General features: G+C 37.9%; 1 long non-coding RNA gene across 2 annotated transcripts in view; it reads left to right on the top strand.

Moving 5' to 3' along the window:
* Positions 1-6,068, top strand: part of LOC113570853 (uncharacterized) — a 30,297-nt gene that overhangs the window by 1,831 nt on the left and 22,398 nt on the right. The gene's annotated exons all lie outside the window — the stretch shown is intronic.

Raw genomic sequence — 6,068 nt, 5'->3', positions numbered from 1 at the left:
CTGATTTTAGAAGAGTTCAGTGTCACGACAGCACAGACCCCGAAACGAATGCTTTCATTATTTTTATCCTTTCTTCCTAACTGTTTTGTTCAAGGGTTAAATATAGTACTTGGATATCGACAAGACTCTGCACACTGAAAAATGGTCCATTTAAATCCCCCCACGATCAAGTAGTCTTTCGGCAGCCCTATCTCTCGTATGTCCATCTCAGTAGTGTGGAACACATCTATTTATATTTTTATAGTTTGAGCACAAGACATATTCCTAACAGGAAGGTGAGGATTGAATGTTGTTTAATCTACACTAAGAAATAACAGAAACATCCAGCACAAAATTAGAAGATTTAATATGGCAAATATTCATACTTACACTGACAAACAAAAGCTCTGTAAAAAGAATGAAATTTTTATTGTAATTTATTATTTTCCTTATTGTTTTACATGATACAGATTGATCACAGATCAAGGCTAATCATAGAGGGTCAGCACTGTTTAGTACATTGATAATTAGCTGGTGTGCTGTAATACATACAGCAGTGATTATGCACTATAGAATTCTGTCTTTTCTCTTGTTTAAACAAACAGGTATACTTTATTAGTATTACAACTAACTTAATGCTCGGTGGTTGAAAAACTTAGCAGAATCATTCGGCGACACCTAGAATACAGTCTGACAACGTGAAAATTCACATTAAACAATAGCCCTTTGACTTGGGGTTTCTTTCTAAAGTTCTTAATATTTCACCTCAATAAACCATCTCTTGACTGCTTGTTATGCGTATCCCCAATAAAGACGCTGCATCTTCACCAGAAAATTATATTTTTGATGTTCAGTTGGGAAGTTTAACAGCAAGAACCTCACTTACTCTGATAGTGCTCTGTATGTGCTATACAGGCAACTGTTCACATAGTTTATATGGGCTAGGGATAGCCCCAGAAATTTCAGGCATGTAGCTATAACTCCTACTCAGTATATTGTGCATGCAAGTTCTGATGTTAGCCCAAGAGATCTTAGGGACAGATTGAAGTAGTATTCCCTGCATAGCTGTGCTTGATCTAATCTGTACTTCTGTTCTTTAACCACCAGGTGGAGACAGATTTACACATTTGTAAGCAGTGAGCAGTTACCCAAATCTGTAAGCAGGCATACAAGGAAGGTTTATGGGTTCCATCTCTGTAAATAGTCATAATTATGCAATATGACGAGTTCAGCATAGAGTACAACTACGTTTTAACTCATATTTTACATTTTGAAGAAAATCCTTTAATAGGTCCAGTGTTAAAGCATGTGTGAATTGACTGTGAAAAAGTGAACTGTGACATACTTAATACAAGATACCATGCCTCATTACTGTATTAAATGGAACAGAGTGTTTAACATTTGACATTTAGTTGGAATTTAATTTCAGGTTTGTGGTTTTGATTTGAACTTGAATTGTTCTCCTCTGACTCTGGACTTGGATACAGCCACGTAACCCTTATTGATAAGACTCGGTCTATAAATAACAGCCTATCATTGTTATGATCTGTCTTATCATAGTATTGCCGCTGGTTGGGCTTTGGTGTTCACACAGATTTGATGTGTGAAGGTCAAGAATTATTGGTCTGACTTAGTCTCATCTAAAGTGGTCTCAAACACAACACTGCCTTCATTATTTCTTTCCTTTCACTGTGTATGTGTGCCTGTTTGTGTTTGTGAACATAATGGAAGGCTGAGCAAGATAAATGGACAATTAACGATAGAGATCCTAGCATTGCCACAGGGAGCATTCTGACATTCTGACATCTCACTCAGTTCAAACAGCACAACCCTCGTCATCAACTCAGGGTGGCATATAAAATATCAGAGTTCAGAGTATTTACCCTAATTATTTAATATTAAACTGCAAACTATCAGTCCTCTTTATCGCACATTTTATTTCATACCTGGTGGTTTTGCAGTGCACAGAAGTATAGTAATAAAATGAATATTAATGAGACCACCAGAGGCAGAGATAATTCACGTGTCAGATTTTTGTAGAGAAAGCTTTAACTAGAACATAAGACTCCGAATATCTTTACTTGTATTCTAGATCAAACTACACAGACACCCTCTTCATTTACTTATTCTTTTTTTTCATTACAGCAAGAAGAGGTTATTCTTCTGTGGTGACCACTTTTCAGCAGTTTCTGGGGTCTTGGGGGCTAGGGGCTGGGGCCAAGGCCAAAGCTCTCTGTCAGTCTGATGGACCTGACCTTCTCCCCAGTTCTGTTCTCTCGCTAATGTAGTTTTCCCAAAGAGAAGCAGATCAGTCAGGCACTCCACTCAGTAGCCCACTGGCCACACAAAGGGGCCCCTCTGCTGCTGTGTTGTACATGGATTTTAGCAGGAAATGACATATAGGCTATAAGCAGTATATTTGCAGGTACCTAACATCCACAGCACTGCCAGAAGTGAATTTATGGGCAATACCTGCATGTAGTTATTCATTTCTTCCACTCGTCATCAAACATGTTGTATTTAGAGTAATATGCACGTACGATGTTAGACTATATAACAATAGCAACACAGCAATAACAACAACAACAATAATACTAAAAATTGTAAAAAAAAAACCAAAACTGTCTGTTCAGCATATATTGAAAGACTATATTTTCTCAACCTTTGTGAAGACATCCTTTTTGTTAGGCTTGTATTTCACCTCAGGTATTACATCACCAACAATCATCAAAGGAGCAGGGAGAGCGACACATGCACAGAGGTCTCCGTGTAGCATGCATAAATAAAGCAGATCCTCATGCGGAAGCCAGAACCGCTGAACTAGCGACAGGGATGCCAGTGGCCAAGCTCCGGGCTCAGTCAGCAGACAGCACAGTAAGCATGGCACAGTAGTAGAAGTAGACTGTGAGCTGCACTGATTCTCCTTTGGAGCATTAAGAAAAGCAAGAGTGAAGGTAACCTTAAGTGTAACATCTGTCATACAAAACAGGATATTTAGCTTCTTGTAACCTAACCCTCCCTTTGATAAGGAGAAAGCGCACTCCTCTATATATCTCGGGACATATGAGAAAGATGAAAGAATGTTTGTATTTGTGTGGTTTACACAAATACAACAATGCAGGCTCAAACAGCTGGACCCAAAACAGAACTATATTAGGATAGTTGGTATTTTTAGAAGCATTCCAAGTTGCAAAATGTCTGCATAGTTTCTCCTGCCAATTATGATTTTTAATGATAAATATAGACATTAATGTTGATTAGATCCATGACTAATAATGATTAGTGCAGTAATTTTACAAGGGTGATGATAATTAGAATCATAACAAGGACAATGTAACAGCACTGACACTTATTATACAGGAAAGAATTAATCATTCCTAAGCTGCTAAAGGTTTGTGTGACACACACATACAAATACACAGTAAGAGAGAATGAGAGAGAGTTAGAGAAAGAGAGTGATCAGTGCATTTCCTCTATTTATCCTAAATGTAGAGTTCACCTGAACTCAAGGGATTTCTTATACTCCTGCAGATTTATGCCTTTCATCTTACTGGGGTAAGATGAATATTTTAGTGTTCATGCATAGCAGCAAAAATTGTATTTATACGCAACATTATCCTCTTATTTCTCTCCTTGAAGTGTGGACTAAATTTTGGCATCCTAGACATTCACATGGGCTTTACTCGCATAATATAATACTTGTCTGACCACACTGGCACATTGTGAAGAAGTGAAATGGGATATTTGCCAATAAGAGTCTGGTTGCTATGACATGGTGTAAAAATATTTAAGAATTGATAGTATTCATGACATCATTGTTAGGAATATTTGTATTTGAATAATAGTAAATATGTCTTAATGTGGTTTTCATTTATGAGGAGATATTGAATGTTTTATGATCTATTCCCTCCTAATTTTACTTAGGATACAAACAACGCTTTGTTGATAATAAAAGGGTTAGAATAATTTACTTTGCATTTACGCTTACTGGTTACTTTACTCTAAAATAAATAGAGCTATCTTGAATGTATATTGTACAGGTGTATATTCATATATGTGTTTATCAGCCACTACTGCATTCCTCCCTGGTGAGTGTCTGACCACAGGACCACTGCTGACAGGATATAATTTGGATGGCTGACCATTTTCAGCTCAGCAGCGGGTGTTGTGTGGCTATGAGTCTGTCAGGCACAGCAGTGTTGCTTGAGGTTTTAAACATCAATGTCACTTCTGGGCTGAAAGTGCTCAGCCACCACAAAATATCCATCCAACATCCTCAGGTCAGAAACTGATCATTGATGAGTAGGAGGAGGATTCACACAAAGTATGCATGGAAAGAAAAGGGCTGCAGTCCCTAACTGTACACCTACAAGGTAGTAAATGAATGCTTCTAATAAAGTGGATAGGGAATACAGTCTGTAACTGGAAAACCTACAAGGTAATTCCGTAATAGAAATTGCTTCAATGAAGTGGGTGATGTTAATCCTTATGTCTTTGTGAAAATCCCAGAAATTATTATTTTTTCTATCATATACATTGAATATAATTAAGAAACAATGCATTACTGCCACAGTTATTAAAGTATGTCGTTTGTGCCAGGGCCTACTGTTTTTGGATAAGTTCACTGTAACCTATTTAAATACCTGAATAACACAGTCAAACTGACATTGCATTATTCTGTGTCCATAACACAACAGTGAAAAATATGAGTCATGTACAGAGGGTAGCGTAAGGGCAGAGAACCAAACATCTTTAGGAATCCACCAAACAAAACTAAACATGATGAATCCACGCTCAAGAACCTGCAATGAGGACCATGGTGAAAGAGGAAAAACATCTTAGTGATTCTAAGACAATAGAAGAACATCAAAGCAAAAAAAGAGTCATGTACAGCACCAGTAAAGACTGTATAAGCTGGGAAAACGTGAGAGGATCATCACTGCCAGGGGCTAGGGCTCTTGCGGAATAGCCCAGAATTTTGGCGGCTGCGTTCAAGTAATTCAGTATCCTGAACATTTCATGGATATAAAAAAAAATAGCTCCCTCATCAAAAGTATGTTTTTATATTCTTGCTTTCTCTTATGAACTAGACTGCTAGTCACTATGGTACCAGCTGGCTGAAACAATATTCCATGTGAAGAAGCACAATCGTGTGTCTTAGATACACTGCAACACAGCCTAAGTTGTGAGAATTGTGTTTGGTGTAAAAAACATGTCAATACTATGAATGAATGAATTAAATTATATAGCGACTTTCTCAGAACCCAAAGATGCTTTACAATCAATATACAGCTTTTACAGCCAGTCAACACATGAGTGAGAAGCGGCAGCCAGTTGCACACAGCGTACTCTTAAGCAGAAACCACAGCCCACTATGCCTTTGGAGAGTGATATTGGGGAGATGATAATATGTTGGTTATGATGTCTTAGGGATATACATCATCTTGTAAATGTTGGTTTCTTAAGTATAAATGCACCTATTTGTGTGTTGTAGACTGGATTAAGAGTATTGGGACAATCTAAATGTAATGTGAAAAATGCAAGTCAAAGGAATGCCTTCAATATGTCTAAGGCTTTATTGGAAAAAAAGGGCTTGTGATATAACTTTCAGACAGGCACCTTTTCTTGCTCATCTACAGCTGTAATGGTTGAGCAGAGGCAGTAGGCTTGCACTAGTTGGCTTTATTAAGTGCATTCAAAGCAGCGTAGTCATAACAAAAGTCCAAGGTCAACAAATAAGCAGACACGAACAAACTAGAAGAATCCATAATTATACCAGCAGAAAAAAAGCAGACAAAGAATTGGACACCGAGGGGCAGCGAAAGCTACGAAAGCTAACAAAGAAGAGAACCAGAGAAACAGAAAAATGCATTAGGAAATGCAGCTGAAATGGCTGAGAAAAATGTGAAATCAACTGCTACACTTCACAAAGGGGAAACCAAAGTGAACAGGAATACCAGGTTAATGAGGTGTGAGGCTCAAAAGGTCATGTGACAAAAGACAGGAACTTGTGTGATGGTTGAGCTGACCAATGGTGAGAAAAAAGGCAGAGAAAGGGCAGAGCAGAGTCTCCTATGGGGTGTTTCTGT

Source organism: Electrophorus electricus, chromosome 6, assembly GCF_041902795.1.
Source record: "Electrophorus electricus isolate QZ-2024a chromosome 6, ASM4190279v1, whole genome shotgun sequence".
Taxonomy (NCBI): domain Eukaryota; kingdom Metazoa; phylum Chordata; class Actinopteri; order Gymnotiformes; family Gymnotidae; genus Electrophorus; species Electrophorus electricus.
This window is presented reverse-complemented; position numbering and strand designations above follow the sequence as displayed.